We start from the raw sequence: 27,398 nt of genomic DNA on the forward strand, positions 1-27,398 counted from the left end.
ATTTTGGTATTTTTAATCGTGCAAAAATATTGAAAATCTAAGTATTTATTTTTGTTGTTCTAATCTGCATTTCTTTTTAATTATGAACAATGGTCACTTGACAGATGTATACAAAAATTGTGAAAGCCTAATAGATACTTTAATGATGACTATTTGCACAGTATACGTGGATGTAACTCTAGGATAGGATAATTTATTAAACATAAGTTTTCTGTGAAAATTAGCAAATCACAGAGGAGGTGATTCTTCTCAGGATATTTCAAAATAGGTAGATGTCATAGTAGTTGGGTGGACAGACTTTTTCTTAGAAATTGAGGCTGAGGCAAGTAGTATCTGCAGGCGATATTCAACTATCAATCCATAAATACTAGTTCACATTATTTTTCAATTTTTGAGAAAATTGCCCTTTAACCTTTACTGGCAGTAAGTTTATTAAACTCTGCAGGTTTACAGCTTGATATTCAAGTAGTCTCCCATTTCTGTTTCATATGGATTCCATGTGATTGCATCAAGGGTTAGCACTCTGCCCACTGAAACTCCTCCAGTGCTTCCTACCCACAGGGCTGATGCGCTTGGGTCTTGCCTTCTGGTGCTTTGAGTGCCTGTGCCTGCCCTTACCTCTCCAGGGAGGCCAGGGAGACAGCTCCACAGCAGGCCTCAGGTTGGAAAGCTGCACTGGAAGCACATTCCTCTCTTCCCCATCACTGAGCAGTCAGTTAATTAATTTTTAAAGATATGACTTCAGTATACCCCCAAAACACAAAAAGCACTTAGTCATTTTGAATGGATGTCTATAGATACATCTATCATTTTCAACTTAAAATCATAATGCTTTTAAAAAAAAATTTTTAGACTTCTTGAATATTTTGCCTATGTTTTATTTTAGATTTTGTATATTTTACTTTTAAAGTTTTAAAGTTTAAAATGAGTTAATGACACATGAGTGAAAGGCGATTGATTCCTGGAATGAGCAGATTTAAAGTTGGCTGCTAAGTTCAGTTCAGTAACACTCTTGAGGTTCTGATGGAAACTGTTTCTCATCTGGAATGGCACCTGCAGGAGTAGTCAAATTAAAAATTCACATTTCAGTAGGAGTGTTGAGTGGCAGGCATAAGATTTGCAGATTCTAACCCTGGAATCGATGATACAAAACTTCTTAACCCAGTGGCGTGCTGGTAAATTCTCAAGAACCAGTTTGTGGAGGACAGAGGGAGCAGGATTTGAGCGGCATCTTCCCTTGTGTAAACACTCCCAGAATGGCTGGCCTCCCCCAGGACTGGCCCAGGTGGACTCTGTGGACAGAGTGGTGGAGACGCACAGGAGCTCCCCCATCTCCCATCTCCCAGCTGACAGACACAACATGAATGACACCTAGAGTCAACTTAATAGCAAAAGGCAGTGAAAATATTAATGTGAGGATTTTTTTCACATTATCTTTTTTACTCTAATTTATTTAATTTTACATTGAAATAATTTTTTTTTCGTAATTCCTATATTTAAAAACTGGCTCACAGAGTTTTTCTTTTTCTTTTTTGGTACCAGGGATTGAACCCAGGGGCACTTACCCACTGAGCTGCATCCTTAGCCCTTTTTTATATTTTAGTTAGACTCAGGGTCTCACTGAATTGCTTAGGGCCTCGATAAGCTCCTGAGGCTGGCTTTGAACTTGCCATCCTCCTGCCTCAACCTCCTAAACTGCTGAGATTACACGTGTATGTATGCCACCCAGCCAGGTTGACTCACAGAATTCCTAAATTTGTGATGATCCATTCTGACAACTGGTACAAACCATCGCAGGCACACCAGTCTTAACTCGCCCATGGAGCCTGTCTTCAGAGATGCTGAGGGCAGGAAGAATACTAACGACAACCGGTCAGCAGGATACCTGAGCAGCAGACCCTCAGATCCTGCTGGTTGGCATGTTTTTAGGCTATTTTTCATCTCATTCTTGGAGATTATGTATGTGTGTATGTGCAGGGAAGGTAAGGGGAAGTTGTTCTGAGCACTTTAAAATGAATAGTGATGGCTTCTAAGAGAACATGATTTCCAAACTCTTAAAGCAAGTCTTTCAGAGATACCCATTCCGTTCTTGCCTTTAGCATTTAAAGAACTGTCCTTCTGGGCTTGTTTTCGTCAGGTTTTATGTCAAACTGCTTTTCCCCAAACTTTGGTGTTCATTGCTGCCCTTCTATAATCCCCCCTACGCTGACTGGTGTGGTTATTACCATTTATAGGAAGGCTCTGTGCTGAAAGCCAGTTATGAGTTTCTGTCCCGATGGATCATGATGAAGTCAGAGCGGCTGTCATCCACAGCAGTATGAGGGCCTCAGACGGGGAATAGAGCAGTGCCAGGGATTATTGATAGAGTCATCTCTGCAGTTCTGCTGACACACTGGACGGCTGCTCTGCCAGGTTTCTAATATTAGGAAATATTTCTGGTGGCCTGTCATCTTCTTGAATCATTTGGAGTGTAGATCATGATTTAAATTTCCTGGTTTTACTCTGATAATGAGGACTGATTCTTTTTTTTTTTTTCTGATAATGAAGAATTATATGCAAAGTGTGTAAATAACATAGTGAAAACCAAGCAATTCAATGGAGAGGCAATGGTACATAAAATCATAGGAGCAGAAACCTAGGAGCATCAGTCTTGAATAGTCATTTTAAAAGGAAGGCATTTGCCTATCAAAGTAATTGTTTCCCAAATAATGTATAGATCCTCGAAGTTAGTGATGATTTCATAAGCACCTTAAACAGGAATCAAGAGGTAAGTAGTTTAAAAAAATACTTTGTTTTGTTTTTTTACTGACAAGTAGATTGATGTTTTTGCACAGCTAAGTGACATAGTTACCGTTGAAACGTATTTCTAGCTTGGCATAAACTCTTACTTTGTTTTCTTACCGCCACTCCATGGCAAAGCTAGTGTGAGGAAAAGAAAAAAAAAAACTTTCTGACATTATAAAATTCTATTTTAAAGAACTACTGCTGTCATCTCCCCGGAAACTGAAAAATCATTCCATCTTGCATTTCCTTATGCAATATTTTTCATTCATTTCTACATTTTATCATGTGTCTTACCATAAATGCGATGGGAAATTATTATGATGTCACAGATGAGGACTTAAACCCCACAAAGGAAGCAAGGTAAATAGAAGGGTCACAGAATGACCAGGGTCGCCTCTGGACAATGATTCTGTTTTATTTCTTTTAAAGTTCACAGGATAGTCAGACAGGTATGGAAAAAGAGGATTTCAATATGCCATAAAGCACAGCTCTTTGGGTTATGTAAGTTACAAAACAACAATTCTTCCACGTCTCTGAAATTTGCTCTCTTTATATTCACCAATCATAGCTCCTACACCCAGATTTGTTTAGAAATGAAACTTAAAATATAAAAAACATATCTTATTTGCTTAATTTATATGTGCCCCCAAATTTATTGTCACCTTATTATCTACATTATTTTCCTGAAATTTCTGGTTCTCAATGTTCGTTCACATCTCAGTGCCATGAGGTAATTTTGAATTTTGAAAGCAATAAAATATATTTTTAAATATATTTATCTTATATGTAGCCAGAATTGAAGACATAATGGTGATGGAGCATTATGTTTTTCTGTTGCTATTGATCTTGAGTTGTATTTGGGCAGATAGAAGAATTATTTAAATCTGGGATAAAATTTAAGCTGTAGTTAAAGATTAGGAGTAAATTCTGGAAATAAAACACAAGGATTTGTTTTAGCCTAAATTTGATTTCATTTTTAAAGATATTTTTGAAGATTTTAAGGAAAAGCAATAGTTAGAATCCTGGCATACATGACACTCTATCAGAGGTGCAAGTCACATGAGTTCACATATAAAGAGAGTAAATTTGGCAGAGGGAAGAGAAACAAGAAAGTGATTGAGTCACAGGAGAATTACATTTCTGTATTCCTCTTGTCTTTTTTATTGCTATGATTTTAGGTTAGGCAAAACTTTTGCCTCAAGTATATACAATGCAACTATATCAGGGGCTTTGTGTTAACAGCTCAGTAGAATGAGCTTCCAGAGGGAAGTCAGAGACTGTATATAATTTTATATTTTGTCTCTTTCCAAAATGTCTGCATTGCCTTAACACAAATAAAAAAAAGGCAAAAGAAACTTCATGACAAACACAGACCAAATAAATGGTAGGTAAGTTAAATGTGTGCATTTTCCCATGTATTTTTGATACCTAAGATAAAATTAGCCGATTCCGTTTGGCAGGTGCATTGAATTGGTGTGAGTAAAGAAGAATGGTAGGGATTTCAGATGATAGGAAATTGAGAAATATTGAGCCATTCTCATTATCTGAAAGAGAGGTCATGTTTGTTTTTAGAATCAAACTTTCCTGTTACTTTAATGTCCTTTTTGTATAAAGGACACTGAACATTTGCATATCAATTCTACTACAGGTGTTTTTAAAGGCAAAAAATTTTTAAAATTATCACCAATTGCATAATAGGTACTCAACACATGTTGGATGAATTGGTGAACATTTATATGATTTGTGTAAACTTGCATAGGCATATATATTTTCAATATTTTATTGCAAATGAAAAATAATATTGAGTCAATGTGCTATGAAGCTGAAATAATGTGTTCAATTATGATTTTACACTTAAAAATATAGGGATAACTCACATGATCAATCCTCAAATCACACAAGTGGAAAGCGTACTTCTCCCTCATGAATGGGCCCAGTGGGGAGTCTGTAGTGATTTTTTAAAATTAGTGTAATTTATTATGCAACAAATACTTCTTTTGCTACATACGCATTTGATGTGCAAAAAGTATCATAGGCCTCATGTTGCCCTACTATGTGAAAAGGCTCAGGGTGCTGCAGCTAGCTCACAGCACACAGGCCATTTTAAATGTTTTAGAGAATCCCAGTGACCTCCTGGGACCCAGCCAATTATTAGTTCAAGGTGGCCCACTATTTAAGATGATCAAGCTACTCTCTTTTCAATGGTTCCATATCTTTGCCAAGATGGGTTTCGGTGATGACTGTGACAAAAAGCAAGTGTCACGTGAAAATCCATGTAGAACAGGAAGCATAATGGTGGCATCCAACCAGATCCCGAGACTCAAGAGGTGGCGCGACTATTTTAGTCAGCTTTTTTGCTGCTGTGACTAAAAGATCTGACCAGAACAATTTTAGGGGAGGAAAAGTTCATTTACAGGCTCATGGTTTCAGAGGACTCAATGCAGGGACAGCAGACTCCATTCCCGGGGCTCAAGGTGAGGCTGAACATCGTGGAGGAAGAGTGTGGCAGAGGGAAGCAGCTCACATGATGATAAGAGCAGAGAAATTCCATTCTCCAGATACAAAATCTATACCCCATAGCCACGACCCAGTGAAGGGCTTCCTTCAGCTGTACCCACCTGCCTCAGTTACCACCCAGTTAATCCCATCAGGGAATAACTCACTGATTAGGTGAAGGCTATGACCCAATCATTTCTCCTCCACACCGTTTTTGTATTGTCTCACATGTGAGCTGTAGCAGGATTACCATGTCTAAATCATAACAGCTACCATTAGACTCACAGCCCATTAGTCTTAACTGTGGTTATGTAGGCAGGAAATATATTTTTTTCAAATTCAGGTATATTATGCTTTTTAAGTTGTTCAGATATGCATGGATGTTGATTTATATAGACCGAGTATTTAAAACATCTGTACTTATGTTGGCTGAGGGTTACCATCAGGATGAGGTGGGATGCTGGGATGTGCAAACACTATGAACTGTGGATGTTTGGGAACCTCTGCATTAGGCTTTAAATAATAGTTGAAAAAATGCTATTCCTTTGGACAGTTTGAGTCAGATTGTGTGTTATCCTACACTGGATATCTGATTGACATCTCAAAGTCAATGCATGACTCTTAGGCTTCTTCACTAATAAAAGAGTGTTAGTGATTTTTCTCTATAGAGCATGAAATATGATGGTCTTTCACAGAGGCCTAAAAATTTCTGCTTTTGATATTTATTTGTGTTTTGGAATATTTCTATCAACTATGTAGGCCAATGCCTATTTTTCCTTATCTTATGGCAATAGTTTGAATTTGCAGATTAATTTATTGTTCTCATACCCTTTTCTCCTTTATTTATTTAATTATTTTTATGTGGTGTGAAGGATTGAACTCAGGGCCACACACATGCGAGACAGGCACTCTACCACTGAGGTACAGCCCCAGCCCCACCTTTTCTCCTTGATAAGCAAGCAAACAGCTGTGCACAGAGTAGATACAGTTAATTTCCCACAGAAACTCAGCTGTCTTGAAGGATGGGTGTAGTGGAGGCTCCAGCCAGGGCCACAGCAGGCTCCCTTCTCCAATTACCAACTCTTCCAGTTCCATTGACTTTAGCAACAATTGAAATGCATTCAGGACGTTTAAAGCCTACATGTGTGTAGTAGGAAAAGTACTTTAGTTTCATGTGACCCAGGCAACAGTGGCCGCTCAGTCGTTGACAACGTCCAGAGCGCACTCACACGCATGCTCACTTGAATTCTTGCTGAAGGTCTGTGTCTAGGACACAGAGAACAAGGGCACACTCCATGGCTTTGGAGAGAGATGCACAATTCAGGAACCCCACACAGTGGGAGAAGTCACACATGGGAAGAAATAACTGCTTTGAGACTGCATCAAGGGAGACCTGACTAAGAAGGTTGCATTTTGGCTGGTCTTAATCTCACCTGAGAATTTGCCAGATGGCGAAGCTTGTGGCCTCCAAGGTGAGGCAGGCAGCTTTCAGGGCTCAGAGCATTTTCCTGAAGACACAGAGGGAAGAGCTAAAGTGGGATTCCAAGTTGATGGTGTTGGGTGATACTCAGTGTGGCCTGCCTGCAGGGTTTGTGTGGGGGAGTGACAGGAAGTGTCTAGGAAGGGAGTTGGATACAAGAACATACCTGTGTGTGTGTCCGTGCTGGGAGAAGATGCAAGTCTGCTGTTAAATGTCCTGTGGCCACGGGAAGGTTTTCAAAAGGGAGTAACTGTTTATCTTTGTGATTTAGAAATTATAATCTTTCAGCTCTCATAGAAACTGGAGAGGCGGGGCCAATAGGGACAGAGACATCTTTGAAGGGCCCTGTCAATCTGGAAATTCTACTACTTGTACATTTGATGGTTTGACTCCGTGTCTTTTGGGTGGTAGGACGTACACTAGTCTCCAATCACCTGGGCACACCTGTACAGTGGGCACTACCCTTTATTCCTGCTTTTCATTCCATCTTGGAGAGCCACTCAGGTCAGTAGATTGCAAAGGTAATGAATAAGAAGCGCTCAAGGCTTAAGCAAAAATAGGGAGGGTGGTCTTGCCTTGGCCCTGCCCAACATCGGAACTGTACAGTACCCTTAAGTCAGCAGAAAAGAGAAGATGGTCTCTCAAATTGTGTTGGTTTAAGTTAAATGAATATGAAAGAAAAGGAGCCCATACAAGTTCTGTGGGCAGGGAATTTAAATGCTCCTTTCTTGGTTTGTGATGTCTTTAGTTCTTACGTTTTCTAGTGTTAATGTGAAAATTAAAAGTTATACTTAAATTGATATTTTACAAACATTTTTAACCACCTTTCTAGTACGATTAGTATTGGAATGATAACATTGAAATGATGCTATCAAAAGTTTTATATGTATTCCTTTTTATTTTTATTTTTTTAGTGTATAAATTCTTTTGTACTACTGATTTTATTGTTAGGTTCCTAAAAATTAGCATTAAGAATGTGTTTAGCTCGTGAACTGGGGCTATAGCTCAGTGGTAGATCACTTGCCTAGCAGCACTGAAAAAAAAAAATGTGTTTAGCTTCGTAAATCGTATTTAATTTTTATTTCCTAGTTACTGCATAATAAACAAAGAAGAATTATCAAAATGTCACCAAATGAAGTCCCAATGGGTCCCCAGAAGGGAAAAAGAGACCTGAACTCAGCCCTGTCAGGTTTTTGACTTTTAGCACAGAAAAGAATTGTGTGATGTTTCCAAAAAGGCATAGCAGAGCTTTAGTGTGGAAAGCAGAGCTTTACTTATCATTTGGGAAAGCTAACCACAGAGCAGGATTCGCACCCAGAGGGAGAGGCAGTGTGGGAGTTCAGAGAGGTGCTTTGGGGCTCAGGTTTCTTCTTTTAAAGGAAACTTTGTAAAGCAAAGGCAGAATGTTTTCTCTGATATGCAGATGCTAATTCACGAAGGGTGGCGGTTAGGGAAGAATAGAAGTACTTTTGATTAGACATATATGTATAACATGTCAAAACACATTCTACTACCATGTATAACTAATTAGAATAAATTAAAAATGCAAAAATATGCAATAAAATGAAATAAAGGAAACCTTGTGATTGGTGAACACCAGGAGAGCAAAGGGTGGCCCCAGGCTCCTGAGCTCAGCCCCTGTGACTGGGGAGTAGAGCAGGTCTTGGCTGTTTCACTCAGAATATTTAGGCAGATGTTACCTGGTTAATATGTAGCACTTGGACTGTATCCACCTCGGGTCTTTAATAGTATCTCTATCTAGGCTTCCTCTAATCACTCTAAAACTACGTTCTGTAACCCAACAAAGTATATAGGTATATAGGCACCAACTAACTGGATTTATAGTACTCCAAGTTTTACTGGACTTTAAAGAATGTAAGCCTGGAGGACAACAGGGCGGGTGGGGGGAAGGTGAAGGCACTCACTGAATTTTAGATTTAAAGTCACAGTTCCTCTGCCCTTGCCTGTTTGTCTCCTTTCTACCTCCTCCTTTTTTTTTTTTTTTTAATTTTTTTCTATCTTATCTTAAAAACAAGCGTTAATTACATTACTGTTCTCTCCACATAGTTTTGAAACCTCGCTGAATCAGTAAGGTCCCTAAATATTGAGTTCCAGAAGAAAAAATAGACTCAAAGTTCTTTCTAATTTGTAATTTCATGATCTCATAGAACTTAAAATTCATCACTAGTACACACACCTTCAGGGGGCAACATTTTAAATATTTTGGATCTATAATGTGTAAGCTCAAATTCGATGTTGCAACCAATTTGTCTTGAGCTTATATCATTGATGTATTTGCTTGTACAAATAGAGTTCCAAGGTCTATTTCCTAGTGGATACTGTGACTACTTCCTCTTGTGATTTGATTTGTAGCTGTTCAGGGCATATGGAAACATCCTTTAACACTCTGTCATTACCACAAAATAAATATGCAAAAAATAAAATTTGTGTATAACAGGGAATGTGTATGTGTATTTCATTCATGTGTATATGGATAGCTATAGGTATACATTGAATTGAAATTTTTAAATCAACGATTTTTAATTTGCATTTCCTATTGATTCCCCATTGACATTTTTTTTCTGTTTCCTTCTTTATTACCTTTCTTCTTTTTTCTTTACTGTCTACTTCCTTTCACTCTTCTCAGTCTTTCTGTACTGTAATATAGTAGACCATTAAAAAAGCAGGATAAGTACGTTTACAGCTCTCTTCCTGATGCCCACAGGGTGCTATAAATGCACAAACTGGAGATAATTGAGGCCCATATTAACTCACCTTCTGTTGCACAGGAAGCACATAAGCAGCCTGTTAATGTGCACTGTGTTGAAACTCTTAACTTGGGGGATGAGAATTAGCTTGCAGTAGTAATTTGGTAAGCACCTGGGAAAATTGCAAGCTTCATTTCTTGCAACGTGGAATATGATTAAAAAGAGAATATATTATTATCATGGGCACCATTAAAAAATGTGTAGACAGCATTCTATGATGTTAAAATGGAAATTGGAAGTTGTACTCAAATGTTGAAGATGCTGCATGTTAATTACTGTCTACCACAGTGCACTGCAAGTGCAATTCAATTATTTGCTTTGTCAAGCAATATTTTGATTAACTTGAACTTTAATTTTGTGCATCTAGTGTTTTTCATATTGTGATAAAACAGTGGAATGGCATGTTGCCCCACCAAGAGCTCTCTGAAAACACCAGGAATGTATTCGGTACTAGAGGAACCCATAGTAAGTCTAGATAAAAAACCATTTCTCAAATTTAGAACATTTCATTTTAAATATTAGAGTTTTTTTTAATCTATTAGTGATGCTATATTATGCTAGGTGCTTATAATAATGTTTGTTATTCCTAGCAAATTTTTCAAGTAGATACAAATGTGCCCATATTTTATTTGAAGAAACTAAGTCAAAGGAAAAATAAATAACATATATAAGCTCACTCAAAAAGTTCTTGAGCTTTAAATTGAGGCTCACCTTTATCCAGAACAAAATCTTACTTGCTTACTTTGGGATTTTATAGGAAGAATCCAGATAACTCCTGTTTATAATTTATAGAAATTTACCACAACTCAGGGAAATATAAATAACATGTTTCAAAAGCACCATTTATGGGCAATTTGGGAATCACATTTTGATGATCTTTATTTTTTCGTATCAGGGATTGAATCCAGGAGTGCTTAACCACTGAACCAGATCTCTAGCCACCCCCGACTTTTTTTTTTTCTTGAGACAGGGTCTTACTATGTTGTTTAGGGCTGCCCTAAATTGCTGAGGCTGGCTTTTAACTTGTTGATCCTTGTGCCTCAGCCTCCTGAGTCACTGAGATTACAGGCATGTGACACAATGCCTGGCTTTGACAATATTTTTAATGTTAGGGAATAAATGGCCTTTTATTGGCTGATAACTCCATTCTATTCACAAGTCAATAGCCCCATCTGACTGAACATTTGATTGCTTACCTTCTGATCCAAACTGCCTGCAAAGAAATAATGATATATCTTGTGTAGTTAATTTGCTCTGACATTGAAAGTGATAGAGACATATACTTTTAAATCAGATTATTGTATCCAAAATGATACATAACAATAACTCTAGTCATTCTTCCAGACAAAACTTGTTTTGAACAAGTATCAATTATCTCTTAAAATTGTGCTTGGCTATAAATATGAAGTGTTTAATGTAGGTGATTTTTTAAAAGTCAGTAACTTATGTAAGCAGACATATCAGCAATTCATTGTGTAAAGGTGCTACTAATGAATGATACAAGATGTAACACAAAAGTCTAATTGCACACAGAGGTGAAACTCACTCTTTCTACATGAAGAAAGGAGAAGTGGTCCACAGAATAGAATCAGGAACTTATTTGTGCAGAGATGTGTTTAGAAATGTAAAGGAATTCTTGCTAGACAGCAAGCAGGCTTATTTCAGTTAAGAGGGGCTGTGCTTTTTATGAGCTGAATGAGAAACATAGTCTGTATATTCTTATACCAAATGTATTACATAGGCATTCATATATTCTTGAACACATGTATCACTAATTTGCCTCAGAATTTGTTTCTTTTTAGATATTACTCTTTATACATAAAACAAAGTAAAAAAATGCATCTCTGTGTGTGTGTGTGTGTGTGTACATGCACATGCCTATGTATATTTAAAAGCATGAATTGTATTGGTTATTTAAAATCTAAGCTTAATAAAATTTAATGAGATATAATATATTGATTTGGGATATCTTTATAAGACCCTGGGCATGTAATTTATTTAAGAGCTTATGCCAAAAAAATTTATTATTTATCCCATTTACAAAATTTGAGTTGGCATTATTTGAATGCAAACACATAATATTTTTAAGAAACCAAAATGTATGGATTGGAAGATAACCAACAAATATGTCAATTTTACATCTACCATTAGGGATATTATCTAGAGTAACTTTGATCCCAGTTACATAATCCTACATAAAATTAAGTGCTTAAAAAGTTAAACAAAAATTCACTTCTGCTACATGGATAACACTGTGTGTATACATATATACTCACATACTTATATAAAATACCTATGATATATATGTTACATGTATATATATATAATATACACACAAACACACACACACACTATTCTTTCTATCTATATATCTATGTATTGCAAATTTTTGAAATTTCTCCAAATTGGTACTCTGTTACTAAGAAAATAATTTTATATATTAGTCATATTCATCATTTAGTATATAAAACAATTCAAGGCTAAAATTCAGATATTCAGATAGTACTACCTGGCAATTATTTTTCTGATGTCAAACTATAAGTAATAATTATAGATTTATCTAAAAGTACACAAAGGTAATTTAGTAATAGAGTAGTTTGACACTCATGATTTGCAGTGTATATCATGTAAATAATCACTTGCTCACTTGCCTGCTTAGTAAATTCCAAGTTTCAATGAATTGCTATTATATAATCTGTGTACTATACACAGTTTATTGAAAGTGATACTTTGTTCCTACAAACACAACCTTTTTCAATAGAGAACACTGATCTCTCTCTCTCTCTCTCTCTCTCTCTCTCTCTCTCTATATATATATATATATATATATATATATATATATATATACCTATATCTATACAGATATAATACAGATATACATATTGTATCTTGGTAGCTAGCTCATTTCCGGTATACTTAAATATATATAAAATTTATCTGACTACATAGTGAACATTTAAATTGAACTGAATGGAATTGTGATAGTATTTCTAATTTTTCAATATATTTAGTGATAATTAAATTTAGTGATGATAAATCAGTGATTATTAACATATATATACATATATATATTTACATTAATATGTAAAACACCAGAGAATGGACCCTGTCAAAATATAATAATAAATATAGCAATGAAGTCATGTTACATATAGAATAAAGTTATATTTGTAATATTCTCCCCAAGAAAGGATAGAGAGCTATCCAATCCTTATCCTCTCTCCGTATTCAATTGATCTTCACCCTTCATGTGAATGAAGGCTTTACCATCCCAGAGACGAGAATGCATGGCCCCAGCTTGTTTGCCCTGTTTCTCATTAAGCCTGCTGTCTGTCTAGCTGTTAAAGACCCCAGGTTGTGAGAGGTTATTAAGTGATTTGTTTTAATAAAAGACCTTCATTTTTAGCTTCTGCTTACTTCCTCTAACTGAACCACCCTCATGGGTTTCTAAAATGTGAAAACAACAATCTCACATTTGCTATAGAAATAAATCACATTGTATGATTGAAAGTCATTTCCCAAGGCAGCTTTCTATAAACTTACTAGAAAATGTATAATTAATATATAATATTTATCTGTTTCTTCCTGTTCAAATATTGTGCCTCCCTATCTATATATTCACAGACTGTATATGTATTCCACTTCTTACCTCCAAATATTTACATATGATAACATAGTCATTTACTGATGATTATTAGTGGATTTGTGACTGCCAGTCATGTGTTTGTCACAAAATGCTATGAGCCCACTTGGTAACTGAGAGTCTAAAGAATAAGCAGAAGAGAAGCACTAAGCAGGAACTTCAAAATAGATGGCAAGGCTCCCCTTATCAAATAATGTTATTGTTTTAGCTTCTCTTCCCATCATATCATGATTAGTACTGGATCTAATGATTGCGTTTAACAAAATTTGTTCTCATTTCAAAAAAACCTTCTTTAGGTAATAAAAATAAAATTTCCAAACTTTACTAATTCTCCACACTCACACCCCTATTTTTGCATGTGAGGTGATCAATAAATAGACCATTTTTCTTTGCCCATGTTTCTATTTTTCTTCCATTGGCCATAAAACACTTATTCCGTTCTAAAAATATCACCAATTATGATCACCTTATTCAAATAGTTACTTATTTCAGGTTTGAAAAAGGATTAGTGAATATTTTAGATTTGAGTTAATTTAAATGAAAGATGTCCAGTCTCCTCCTAAAGGTCAAAGTTGAAGAGTCAACGGGTCTAAAAGTGATGCTGAGTGCTGGATCGTGGTGCCTGGATCTCCAGTGATCCCTGTTCTGTGCACCCTGCTAGTCAAGCCCTTCACGCAGCCCCTCTGCAGCCGGCTGTTGGCTCAGGTTTTACTCAGTGTGGGTACAGCATCTTGAGCTCTTCATGGGCAGGCTCCTCCGGAGAACCTCCAGGAAGAACTGAACTGCCAATGTGTTGGTGTGAGACTTCTAGAACCCGAAACTAAAAGAATGATGTCTGTTGTTTTGAGCCACTTAGTTTGTGGTAATTTGTTTTGACAGCCCCAGGTGACTAACAAGAACTTTGCTGCCAGTACGTGGAATGCACAGAGCACAGTCCGCTGAGTTGAAGAGTGTCCCCCAGATTCACATGCACCTGGCACTTCAGAACAGCGTCATAATGGACATCATCGTCATAAGCGGCATAATCACTTAAGTGGCCATGGAGTCATACTGGATAGCATGGGCCCTACCTCCAGTGACCAGTGACCATTATGCTTATAAAATGGTGAAGACACTGAAGAAAATGTGAGTCTTAATTTTAGAATAGAGCACCATGTTAGGATGGGGACAGGGACTGCGGTGATGTGTCCACAGCCCCAAGAAAGCCACTGATTTCCAGCAAGCCAGAAGCTTGGAAAGAGTCAGGGGACAGATTCTCCCCAGAGTCTCCAGAACGAATGAGGGCCCTTGGCATTTGAATTTCAGATCTGTGGCCTCCACAACTGTCTGAGAATAAAGTTATTTTGTTTCAATCTGCCAGTTTGTGGTTGTGTGTTATGGCAGCCCTAGCACACAAGCACACTGGGTCTCCGTTATGTGTGCCACTGAACCTGAAAGGCTGGGGACCCAGCCCTTGGTGACACCCACCGGGTGATGTGGGCCTGAAGCTTCATAACACCAGTGAGGCGACGTGGACTAGACCCTTGACGACACCAGATGGGGGTGTGAATTTGAAGTTGTGGATTAGAACTGGGCCTGAGATCAGTTTCAGCCCCAGTGAGTGTGTCCCTCTCTGTTTATATTTTTGTAGTACATAGTAATAACACAGAACAGTGGGCTTCACTGTAACATGTTCATATGTGAATATAATATACATCAATCATTCCACACCCTACAATCCCATATTCCTTTTCACCCTCCTCCCCATCCCTTGCTTCTTCTCTACTAGTCTTCATTCTATATTCATATCATCCTTTTCTTTTCCAGATGCCAGTGTAAGAGAATACACTTGATACTTGTCTTTCTGATTCCCAGTTCCATCCATTTTCCTGCAAATGACATGATTTCATTCTTTTTTATGACTGAACAATATTCCTCTGTGTGTGTGTGTGTGTGTGTTTGTGTGTGTGTGTATTACTTTTTCTTTATCCATTCATCCATTGACAGGCATCTAAGCTGCTTCCATATCGCCACGGTGTGAATTGTGCCAAGATAAGCATGGTTATTCAGGTGTCTCTAAGGCAGGCTGACTGATTGCTGGCTGTATACCAGGATTGGTCTGCGGTCTCACACTGCTAGATCCCAAGCAGCTCCCTCAACAGTCCTGAGCAACAGGTTCCACTCCTGCCATGTGTTCCCTTTGTTTATTTTGGGATGTGAATGGACCTTATGAGTTGGAAGAAATGCCATTTCTTTTCTATCAGAGGCTTTCCTAATGTGAATGATTTCTTTTTATTTGTTCTCTTCCATCAACATTGAAAAAAAATGTGACTCATAACCTGAGTTTTGATTATCAATTAAGCCTGTGATTGCAAGTGTCATGGTCACCCTCTGCAGATGACTGTCTAACATCAAAATATGCATATGAAAACCCATTTCTTGGAACTACTGATTTTGGAAAATGGTGGTATGTCATTAGTTAGGAAAACCAAATAAAATAAGCAGCATCAAATGATAATGGTGATATATCCTTTAATTGTGTAGAATTTTCATCCCCAATTTGTGATAAAGATTTTAATAGACATTCCCCCCCTTGAATTTACCAATTATTTCTAAGTAATGACTTGATCAGATTTGTTGAGAACAAACATACACTGCTTTGTGCACACCCAGCAGAAATATATTGCTGATTCTCCCTGATTTTATCCTTTAGAGGGTTGATCTATTTTTAGTATTTTTTAGTTATATCTAGAACATTTTTCCGAAGGACATATTAATATCATGAAGCCGTGAGATTACATTTGAAGGATGTTTTCCCCTTAATTTGGAAAATATATCAAGACCTCAGTCATTGAAATTTCTCAGTACTGATAAGACACAATTGGCGCCTATGTCAGTAATTCAGGCAAGATGCTGGTTGTGCAAGAATATTTTGGAGATTCTTTCCTCCATCATAAAAAATGAAATGGCTACTCTTAATTGGATAAAGTTTGATTTCCCATCTCCTGATATCTAATTAAAAGTATCCATCATGTGTATATATTCTGTTTCTCACAGCCTTATTCCAAAATGACTTTAGATCTTTATGCTTTTGATTTCAGACTCTAATGATAATGTACATGGCTTATTTAAAGTCACATAGAAATGATCATGGTTAGTATATCCCTTTGAAATGAATAGAAAATTCTCACTATTGGGATGGATAGTAAATGAGATCCACTCTCAATAACCTGCATTAATGTCTTCAGTGATTTTTAAAAGAAGCTATTTGAAGTTTTATCCTGCCATAATCAAGAAAGCAAAGAAAATCATTTTAGATTCATTTATCAGAGGATAAATGATATTACTTTTCTTATGCTTTTAATGCTCATATCTCTTATATTAGTTAATTTATATTAACACTGCTCTTTGATAGTCAATGGCAGATTGTGCAGCATTTTTAAAGGAATTAAGATCTGTGTAAAATATGGTAATGTGTTTCACGGTGCAGAATTCTTGTTGTTTTCATTATTTTATCTTGGAGGAAAAGGCATAAGAGCAAATAGAAAAGTAATGAGACAGTGACTCCCTTCCACCTCTATGTCAGAATAGAGCCCACGCTGAGGCGGAGGTGACTTCTGAATACTGTCATGTTTCTTGAGACCAGTGCATTGCCCTAGAGGGCACAGCCAAAGGCTTGCTGTGGAATTTCCTTTCTACAGTGTGGAAAGGGAAGAGGGCTCACTGTGGCTTCCAAGGCCATCATCTGACCTACGCTCTCCTTTCCACTGTTCCTGGCACTTACACTCACTGGCTTAGTATTTTCTGCTCCTGTATGTTTTAACTACATATTCCCATGCACAGAGCTCGTTTGTTTGCTTCCTGATCAATGAATTGATTTAGATTCACTTTTCTAGGATATTGACTTTTTATAACAACAGAAAGAAGAGATCCTTTCTTCCCAGCAGAAGAAAATGTTTCAACCCTGCTGCATTTGCTTCCTCTTAATGTACAACGAACTCGTGAGTTTAAAGCCAAATGTATTATATCACTGTTTCGGTGAGCCTGGGTCTTCTAAGGCTTAGATCAAGGTGCCCATTAACTGGGTGCTCATTGTGAAGCTTGACTGAGCAATGATCTGCTTCCAAGATCCTTCAAGGGGGCACAGAATTGATTTCCTGTGATTGCATGATTGAAGTCTTTGTTTTTGCCCTGGCTTTCCATTCCTAACACTCTCATCAACTAGAAGCTTGAGGACCTCCCCATGTGGTCCCCTCTGAACATGGTTCTTCAAAGCTGTCAGCAGACTCTTCCCCTTCAACCTTCTGGGAGGGAGTCCTGGTCAACATAACATGCTCGTGGTGGTGAGTTCCGCATTTTATTCTCAAGTTCTGCTTGCACTGAGTGGACGTGGACGGGAGCTTACCAGTGTGTACACTATGCGCAGAGCTCTCCTGGGTTGTTTCAAAATTCTGTCTGACAAAACTCTTCAGGCATAAAATTAATAGATTGGCAGTTATAATTATTTGCACTTGAACAATCAATTCATTTGCTAAAAGGTTATTTATTGATTACCTATGTTGAACCAGGATCTTAAAAAATAACATTAAGTACATATGTGAAATAAAAGAACAATTATTCCAGTCCTTCTAATTTATCAAGGCTCTTATAAGTTGTTGTTATAATACAAACATTCAGTAATTTACCTCAATGTTTTGGTTCTCCAATTTGCTAATACATATGCAATATGTGTATGTATTAGCATATGTATTAGAAAATTGGAGAACCAAAATATTGGTGCTTGCATTAAAATATGATATAAAAGAAAGGATTTTTTTTTATCTGTTGCATAATATTTCAGGTTTCCTGGGGAGATATGTTCTTGGTCATGGAAATACAAATTCTCCCCCAAAAAGTTGGGAAAAAAGTAACCTAGTGCCCAGCCAATACCTAATTTAATTCTCAATGAGAGAAATGCTATTAGACATTCAATCTATATTAGCATTTTTGGAAGTTTGTTGATTTTCTATATTAATTTTTATTTATTTTCAAAAATATTTTATTCATAATCTATTGTTCTCTGTTGAATTATAAAATCAACATTTTAAAAATGTAATTTTAATAATCATGCTTTATATGTGTTAATATAAATGATATTTTATACTTTTCAGTTCAAATATTCTATTATAGCCTACATTGTATTATACACTAGAAAATATTCACTGGATTTACTCTTCCCCATTTTAATTACTATTAATTTATGTTAGTAAAAATTAACATGAAGAATTTTTTCCAAACTATTTTGTTACAAAAGTGGTCATTCTGCATTTTTTCCCCTGTAGAATTGGACATTTATTTTAATAAGAAAAAGATTCAAGTTGAACATCGTCTTGAACAATCTTCCTACGTTAGTTTGTGTGAATTGAGCTGCTTTAAATTGCCACTTGTTTGAATGCTAAATGGTGTGTTATTTTATTTCACAAAACTGTATTGAGAAATTCAGGAAGAAACATGACTCAAATGAGGCTGCAGAAGGGGCAAATAGGAAGAGTTCCATGAAATTTTCACAATAGTTGGCAAAATATATTGAATTGGGTGCTAGTCTTTAATCTTATAGTGATCATTGAATAAAAAAATCCTCAAGCTTCACAAAAATTAGCCTGCAAGAAAATCTCACATGTATACATATTCAGGAAAAGAAAGGCAGAAACCATTCTGTATATTTTGCCTGATGAAGTTTATGAACCCAATGCATTCTAGTATGGGAATTACTAGGTAATGATTGGTAGCTGATTCTGTTGGATGCTTTAATAAAGTACATAGGAAATTTAGAAAGCTTCATGGTGCACATATCATGACTATTACTATTTTTGTGTGAAATAAATACACATGAAATTTTGAAGCTTATTTTTCAAGTTTACATAATATGGAATTATAGTTGGCATTTTTTCTTTCAATTGATATTAACAATTATGGTAAGTATATAATGAGTAGGGACAAAATTCAAGAGAATAACATGAAATAATTTTCAGTTTATTTTATTAGAATATATATGTACAATATAAAATAATATATATGTGGTAATAATTTTATGTATTCATTTTCCATATAATTATTATTTCCAAAAAATGTGAATATGAACTTCAAAGTAATAAATACTAAATGAATTATATATTTTTGAATAATAATACATAAGAAACTACAATTTACTTGTTTTCAAGAGTTTACAAATGCCCAAAAGAACAGAACTGATGGTTTACTAGAATAATGCACAGCATACCACTTTAAGTTCATACATATTTAGTGTATGAATTTAAAGAAAAAGCTTGCAGGGCAGTCCTGAATTTCTGAAGTCTGTGTTTAACAGGTATGGTTTGATTCTAGAACTTTGCCCATTAAAAATTAGTTCTTCATTTCATAATTCAACAATTATTTATCACTTGGTTCAAACAGAATCAAACCTCAAAACTACAATGTGATTTATGAGGATCTTGCCTTTTGCAATGGTGGAAGTCTAAGTTGGGGGCTTCAGGCCTGATGCTGCAGATTGAAGAGCACAGGGGGACAGTGGGAAAGAAGATGGCATCAAGTAGGAGATAAGAAGAGTTGGAGTCCAGAACCACCCGCTAGAGGCCCTGATGAGTCTCAAGTCCTGCCTGCTCCTGCTGCCCTTAGCCAGGGTCATATGTGTCTGCAGGGGCATCTCATTTGTCACACACCTAAAACACCTGGCACAGCCATCAGGAAGGGGAAGAGAGCTCCGTGGAAGCTGTCAAAGTTGCTGGGTCCTAGAGCTGCCTCCCTCCACTGCCCAGTTCATTTCCTTTTGCCCAGAACAAGCACTCCAGCTGCTCAGGGTGCCTTGCTTCATGAGGGAGCCCAAGCCTTCCTAGCTGAAGGCCACCTGCAATCTTGTTTGGATCGGGTTGTTGTCAATTTCCAGTGACGTTAAGTAGAGTGTTTTGGACAACTTTGAGTCACTGCGAACAAAAGACCTTACAAGAGCAATGTAGAGGAGGAAAAGGTTATTCTGGTTCATGGTTTTAGAGGTTCAGTCCATTGCTGGTCCACTCCATAGCTCTGGGCCCAAGGCAGAGCAGTACATCATGGTAGAAGGGCGTGGCAGAGTAAAGCAGTTCAGGAGTTGGAAAGCAGGAAGCAGACAGAAATTCTATAACTCTAATGTCACCCTTCTTCATATGATCTACTAAGTCCAGCCATACCCCACTTGCCTCCAGTTCCTGCTCAGTTAATGTATATCAGTGGATTAATCCACTGATTAAGTTATAGCTTTCATAACCCAATCATTTCACCTCTGAACATTCTTGCATTGTCTCTAACATGAGCTTTTTGGGGGACACCTCATATCCGAACCATAATATATATTCTACTTGTGGAAGAGGACCCTTGAAGATCTCTGATATTCCAAACACACTCCTTCCAGTAGTAAGCATCCACTTTCTCCTTGCTATTCAGAACCAGTTGCTACAGACTGCACCACAAACTCCCTTTCATCTGTGTGCAACAGCTGGAGAACCAGGAGGCAGACTCAAATCTTAGTTCTGTGGAGTCAATCTTGTGACCCTTGGTCAGACTGTTTCTTCTTTAAAGCTTATATTTTTGACCAGACAGTCAAAAAAAATTGAGATTTGGAAACAAAAATAGCAGTGGGCTTGGTAGAAGACCTGCACGTAGGGAAGACAAGTTCGTGTCTATAGTGGCTGCTCCAATTTGAGGAGAACTTTGCCTCATCCAGATGGAAGCAGTCCAGAGTTCTGAGCCTGCCAGCAGGCAGCTGGCTGATCCCGCTACAGAAAGATGGCATAGCAGGGGACAAATGTTGGCCTGCTCTCTGCAGATTAGGCACTCTGGAATGACTTAGCCAGAGGAACCTCGGAGAGTAGAAGTCCATGTTGCTGATTCTGTGAATACCTCCATCTGGCCGCCATGACCCCTGATTCAGGAACCCACTGGTGAAGACAGGGGTGCCTGAGGAAAGAGGCGAGCTGAGTCCCATTTTATATTTTATCCTCATTAGGAGAAGTCAACTGACATACCTCTCCATCACATATCCTCGCCACCAATTTTCTAAAACACACTTGTTATTTTATACTATTTTCATATTTCCAAAAAAGTTGGAAAGATAATAGTTACATGTGTTCCCTATACCCAGATTTGTTTATTTTTAATAACTTATGTTAAAATAGTTATGATAATTCCTGAACCAAGTGGACACGTTATCATCCACTAAAGTCCAGGTGCTGTTCATGTTTCCTTGGCTTTGAACCTCATTTCCCTTCCGTCTTGCAGATTCCCCCCGGGGCAGCACATCCCAGGTACTCAGGACATCTCCTCAGGTTCTTTGGCTGCCACTGTTTTTCAGACTTATCTTGATTTGTATGCCTATGACAGGTTTCAAAATGTTCGCAAAATACTGCTCAGCTCATCTCTAGATATGGCTCAGTGGGATTTGTCTCATGTTCCTTTCCTCGTGGTTAGTCTAGGGGCTGCAGAGGCCCGGTGTTACCGTGGTTAGGTCATATCCAGGGCGATATGGTCACCGGGGTCGTCCTCCTGCAGCAACAGGGATCAGGTCCCAACACTGCAGAGCTCTTCTACCCCACCCTTCCCTACTGTCCCCTTTGCAAGTCAGTCACTGTGTGAAGCCCAAACTTAGGGAGGGGGAACATAGTTCCAACGGCTTGAAAGTGGAATATCTGAATTATTTGTGATTCTCCTGTGTAGTATCCAAATCTGTTACCCTAATTTATTTATCATTTATTCTCTGTGGACTTCTGGATATGTATCTTAGTATTTGGATTGAAATATAACACTACTTTACTTTGTGGCTCAAATTGTTCTGGCGTTGGCCAGTGAGGTCTTTCATTGGCTCCTGTGTCTCTTCACTGAACTCATCAGCGTGTGTGTGTGTGTGTGTGTGTGTGTGTATGTGTGTGTGTGTGTGTGTGTGTGTGTGTCTTTCTTTTTATTCTTTGAGTATTTAGTTACTTTGCAGTTTCAGGCTTGTCTTATGTATTTCCTGCCCCAGTTCTTTAATAAGCCCTTTCTCCAAGAAGCCCTGGCCCCTTTCATTGAAGAGTTGTAAGAGAGCTAAGGCTTGAGTGTGAAGTGTGCTTATTGCTTCTAGATTATCATTACTTTTAACACCCTCTTTGGAAAAAGCAGGGGACTTTATGTGTGTGTATTAATCTTTGCATATACACTTGTCTCAATATTCCTAACTGTATCTGTCTGTGTCAATAAGACACATGATCTTTCCCTAGTGGTCTCAAGCCTCATCCATGACACTCTGAGTATCCTAGCCTCCTCTCCTTGCTCACCTGCTCCCTGACACATCAACAGTGGAAAACCACCAACCACTCACTTGCCTAATTGTCCAATTCTGGTGTATGCCTATGGGAGCATCAGAATTGGAACTCTCATACTCTATGGAGTTGGAAAACTGCCTCCTCTGGAGTGCAGAATTGATATCCAGATTCTTTTGCCATTTTTATACACACTCCACTCATTTTCAGGCTCCTTGGTCTGTGCCTTTTCCCGACTCCCTTTGCCGATGCTGCTTCACACACTGCAGTGGAGTAGTGGCTTCCTCTCTGCATTGCCCCCAGCCTCTTCCCCCTACCACCTCCTGCCGAGGCCTCCAGCCAACACCCATCTGATTCTGGTCTCTATAATTTTGCTTGTTTGAGAGAATCTCATCTAAAGGAATTAGGTAGACTTTCAGAGGGACCTCTCCCATTAGCAATGTGTACTTATTTAAGGTAATTATTGCCTTGCATAGCTTGATGGATCATTTATGTTCATTGCTGATCTTTGTGTCTGGTCTGGATGAACCTCAGTTTGTTTATTCCTTTATACACTGAAGGACCACCTGGTGGATGGAATGTAAACACTGCAAATATTTCCTGGAAGCTTTCTCTCTCTCTCTCTCTCTTTTGGTGTGTGTGTGTGTGTGTGTGTGTGTGTGTGTGCGCGCGCGCGTGCGCGCACATGCATGCCCACTAAAGGAAATTGATGCTTTGGGCACAAGGCTCTTCCGCTGTACTACACCGTAGTACCTGCCCACCTCTTCTATGAAATTTTATTTTGAGACAATAGTCTCACTAAATTTCCCCGGTTTGACTCAAACTTGCAACCCTGTTTGCTCTCCCATCTAGACAGTTTTTGAGGTGAACAAAAGTTTCTTAATACCAAAGAGCATGTAGGACAGTGTTTAGCTGGGTCAGCAGCTGTCACACACCCTTTCCACACGGCTGTGCCATTGTGAGGTCTCACTCACAAGGAATTAGCATTTGTCCTGCTCCACAGCCTCATTGGCAAGTGTTATTGTCATTTATTTATTTATTTACTTTTGCCTAATGTAATAGGTACACAATAACATCTCACTGTAGATAGTCACCAACTTCTCAATTCAGGTTACTTCCATGTCTTTGAAACGTCCAGTCAAACATCAACCACAGAGATTGATTACTGCTGACCCTTACCCCTGGCCACCTCTTTTCCAGGTAAGGAGTTTGCCCACCAGAAGGATTTTTCTCCCGTCCTGTGTCCTGTGTATCAGTGCCATTTACACACTTGCCTGTTCACGTTCATGGAGTGCCGTCTTACTCAGCACAACCGCCTGTAAATCAAGTCTGGGACTTTTCTTTCTCACTTATTCTATCACAAAGAACTACCTATCAGGCTGCAGATAAGTGATGTGTGAGAGAATGTAATTTAGCAAGAACAAGCCGTGGGCATCTGGGTTATTTTCTCATGCCACCTACTGACACCTCAGGGTATGATTTTTCCCAGAGTCATACAGACATTGGATGATGGAGTGCTCTGTGCATGCTCAGTTTCACCACTTGGTGTGCCTGCCAACAGCAGTTCCTGGCGAGTGGCTCAGGGCAATGGTAACTTGGTGGTACATTTAGGCCCAGTAGAAAACCTAAACATCTTTCCTAAAAGAATAAGAGTATCCATAGGTCATGCAGCAGTTGCCCCAAATCCTAAATTTCTGTGCTGTGATTCTCTCATAGGGGCCTGCCAAAGGATGCAGACTGCATCCCTACCTACCAGTGACATTCCCAGCACTGTTGATTCACCCATGTTGTAGGGACAAAGGGCAGAGAAGCTTGCAAGGCAGGCTGTACCTGTTGCAGATCTTTCTCTTGTTCCGAGCTGTTCTAGGAAGTGTCAGCTTATGAGTCATAAATTCAAGTAGCACCTCCCTTGAAGTATATAACAGCTTCAAAAACCTTGAAGACACTCATCTCACGTCTCTTTCTTTAATTACATGTTAGGTCCTTTTCTTAGTGACAGGAGCATTGAGATGTAGCAACTTGTCCTTCACCCTGGAAGCAATACTTTAATATGCTCAGGATCACTGGACCTTGGAAGTATCAGTGAAGTTTCAGCTCCTTGAGTTTTTTTCTGTTTTATTTCCTATCCCTGGCATGCAGTTTTTAAGATGGGTCCTTAGTATTTGCTGTTTCCAGCTCTACAGGTCCAATTAGAATAAAATAATCAAGATAATGGACTAGTGTGATGTACTGTGAAAGACAAAGGTGACTAAATGCCCACGGGCTAGATTATAAATTAAAGATGGACAGCAGCTATGTTCCTGGGGTAGCACAGTAAAGATTTATTGCTGGAAGTGCCCACTGAAAGCAAACAGCTTCTAATTTTCTTTATTGGGAGACATATATGGAGGAAATTCATTAGTCCAATAACTAGCTGCATATGAGGTGCTAGGGATGTGTTGATGTGTTTAAACCACATTGATAGAGCAGCTGGAATAGGAATTACCACCATGAATAGGTTTATAATGTTCTCCTGTCCTTTGCCTAGATCCACTGTTCCTCTACAGGCCAAATATTTGAGATGAACAGTAACAAGATGGGATCATCTCCCTTTTAAATTTAGAACTCATTTTAGTGACATTAGTTTCTTCAATCCCTTTACGAATGTGGTATTATCTTCGTTTTTGTGGTCAGATGTAATTTTAGTAGCTTTCAATTACCTTTCCTACTGTAATATCTCTCAATCCATAAGTCATGAGGCCCATGTGGGGATTCTGCCAGTTGCTGAGTATGTCTATTCCAACCATTTATTCCAAAGTGAGAAAAGAACCACAGGATGTGTTTGGAGGCCCACTGGATCCCCTATGGGATGGATTTGCACCGAAACCCTGTTCATTACTTATCCCCACCATTCATTCCCTACTTTGTCTAAAAGAACATGGTGACATTTTATGTCTCCAGAAATTAGGGTCACTCCAGAACCATTCTTTATCAATCTGAAAATTCTATTTCCATTTTCCAAAGTATTATCTCCCTGGCAAGTAACTGTCATTCCTTTGGGAAAGTCTTGGAAGAAAAATCAACACTAAGAATTTTTAGCACTGGAACGAGGACAAGGGAAGCTTCATTCACAGAATTATGGATGCTGGAACTTGCGGGAGTTGTGAAGGTCAGCGATTCCCTCTGTGAGTGACTCATGTTAGATTTCTGTTCTCCGTACTGAGAGCTTCTTTGCTTAGTCCTGTTATTGGAGACATTACTAGGATGCACATCTATTTCATTCATAGCTAAATCATGATCCACTAACCATACCAAAGATTTCTGCACACCAGATTCTTCTGATTACTTGTTGATTCTGTGTCCATGGCAATGCCTATGTGGCGGTGCCAACCCTTGCCATCCCATCTCTGTATTTCATTTGAACATCTCAGCTAATGGCATGAGTCCTGCTTTGATTTCTGACCTATGGAGAAGAGCAAGCACAAGCTCCTCCGAGAAACAGAGTCTCTACTCAAATGTATTTTCATGGTTGTGGTGAAGGCATATCCACTCTATTATTGGAATATCTGTAGTCTTTGGATACCTTCCTCCAGAATTTACCACCAGAGTTCTGTCATTTCAGCTATATTTACTCTACACCATTTTGGGTTGCATTCTAGGACTCTGAGCTAAAATATGCATCCAGAATCTTGCCTTAGTATGTTCATATAAAAATCTTTGATCAGATCAAACTTATATCCCTTCTGCTTTAACCACATATTTTTAAGTTCCTTGTCATAGGTCTTTCTTAGGTATTAGTGTAAATTGATAAAAATTATATAATCCTTTTGGACCCTGATAAACTTACTCAGTGGTCACATTTTGTCCTTCATGCATACAGAGCTGCGGGGACTCAAGTAAAGTAATATGTCCAGAATCAGGGAGCTGTGGCGAGTGCAGGTCCTGAGGCAGATCCACAGTACTGCGCAAGGCACCTGCATCAGGGAGGGTGAATATGTGTTCTTCAGTGTCACGGTTGAGACCTCAGGTATCTTTCAAGAGCTCGTGTGTTCTACAAGGCAGGGATTTTCAGAGGCAAGGTGACTGCATCGTGAGAGGTGTAACCTAATCAGTGGATTAATCCGCCTGATATGGATTGGGTGGTGACTGCAGGCAGGTAGGATCACTGGGGGTGTGCTTTGGGGATATACCCTAAGTCATTTTGTCCTCGAGAGTGGAGCTTCCTCTTTGCTTTCTGGTTGCCAGGTCCTGAGCTGCTTCCCTCCTCCACTCCCTCCTGCCACAATGTGTACCTCACATCAGGCCCCGAATACGGACTCCACCAACCAGGACTGGACCTCCGAAACCATGAACCAAAAAGCAGCAAACAAGCTGACTGAAACATTCCGAGAAAAGGTTTCCAATCTCCTTGGGCAGGAGTCACAGGGCTTCTTCCAGTGGCAGAGAAGATCTGGGGCTGGGGATCCCTTGCTTCATTGAAGTCTGCCCATAGGATTCTGCCCCAGTGTTCACAATCACGTGCCGTCCCAGCCACTATCCTCACTTTGCACCAACAACAAAAGTCCCAAACAGGAGAAATTCAACTCATATTACAGTGAAGCCCCATTGGATCAGACTTGTTGTTTGTTTTTCAATAATATTAGCGCAGAGCGCGCATGAAAGAAAGGTTTCTTGAGGAAGGTAAGAAGCTTCTGTCTACTTATACAGACTTTAAATTGCAAATTTGATGTCTTGACCTCAGCTTTATCTCGTCCTACGCTTTCCAGCTCAGTTGAAAGCAAGAAGCCAATCCTTCACACTCCTTCATTTTACTAAACTGTCCTGAGACGGCAAATACTTTGTCACTCAGAGCCAAGCCCTCCATAAGCACTGATATTCAAACGTGGTACACTAACAGTTTTGCCACTGCATGCCATGGGTCATCTTCCCCCTTTACCCCAGAAACAAGATTACTTGTGCATTTA

Source organism: Callospermophilus lateralis, chromosome 17 (assembly GCF_048772815.1).
Source record: "Callospermophilus lateralis isolate mCalLat2 chromosome 17, mCalLat2.hap1, whole genome shotgun sequence".
Classification (NCBI taxonomy): Eukaryota; Metazoa; Chordata; class Mammalia; order Rodentia; family Sciuridae; genus Callospermophilus; species Callospermophilus lateralis.